Below are 1,079 nucleotides of genomic sequence, written 5' to 3' on the forward strand. Positions count from 1 at the left end.
GGGCTACAAATGTGCGCGGCGGGGTGAAGGGACGCGCAGTGACCTGACACAGCCGGGGCCAGCTCCTTGGCACTGCAGCCGGGCAGGTTCACGATGGCCGAGGCGGCTTCGTACACCACCATCTCGTGCTTGTTGCGCAAGCAGCTCTCGATGAAGTCGAACAGCGGGCTGTCGTGGCTGCGAAGGAAGGCGGGCGACAGGAAGTGAGGGGAGGCCCAGCAGGGCAGGAGGACGGAGGCATCAGACGGCTGGGGAGAGGTGACAGCCGGTACCTGCTGTCCTCCTCTTCCAGCTGCTTGCTGGCCACCCGGATCAGCATGCAGTAGGCGAAGGGAGACTTCAGGCCGTGCCGCGTGAACTTGCCGATCATCTTGTTGACGGCCAGGCGGTCGTTCTTACGCACGTGGTACAGGAGCCCCAGCGCGTGGTACTGGAGGACGAGACACAGCGACAGATACAGGCACGTCAAGCCCAGGGCTATGAACCGTGTGGCCCTAGGCGGGTCACCGCCGCTCTCTGGGCTTCAGCCTTTTCATTTCTTTATTTCTTTTTGTGACAAAGTCTGGCTCTGTCGCCCGGGCTGGAGTGCCGTGGCGTCAGCCTCGCTCACAGCAGCCTCCAACTCCTGGGCTCAAGTGATCCTCCTGCCTCGGCCTCCCGAGTAGCTGGGACTACAGGCATGCGCCACCGTGCCCGGCTAATTTTTTCTATATATATTTTAGCTGTCCAGCTCATTTCTTTCTACTTTTAGTAGAGATGGGGTCTCGCTCTTGCTCAGGCTGCTCTCGAACTCCTAAGCTCAAGCGATCCTTCTGCCTCAGCCTCCCGGGTAGCTGGGACTGCAGGCATGCGCCACCATGCCCGGCTAATGTTTGGATATATTTTTAGTTGTCCAGATAATTTCTTTCTATTTTTAGTAGAGACGAGGGTCTCGCTCTTGTTCAGGTTGGTCTCGAACTCCTGACCTTGAGCGATCCTCTGGCCTCGGCCTCCCGAGTAGCTGGGACTACAGGCGTTAGCCACCGCGCTCGGCTAATTTTTTCTATATATATTTTAGTTGTCCGGATAATTTCTTTCTA

General features: G+C 57.5%; 1 protein-coding gene across 1 annotated transcript in view; it reads right to left on the reverse strand.

Moving 5' to 3' along the window:
• Window positions 1-1,079, reverse strand: part of LOC105819701 (coatomer subunit gamma-1-like) — a 50,871-nt gene that overhangs the window by 35,712 nt on the left and 14,080 nt on the right. The gene's annotated exons all lie outside the window — the stretch shown is intronic.

Source organism: Propithecus coquereli, unplaced genomic scaffold, assembly GCF_000956105.1.
Source record: "Propithecus coquereli isolate 6110/MARCELLA unplaced genomic scaffold, Pcoq_1.0 Scaffold498, whole genome shotgun sequence".
Lineage (NCBI taxonomy): Eukaryota > Metazoa > Chordata > Mammalia > Primates > Indriidae > Propithecus > Propithecus coquereli.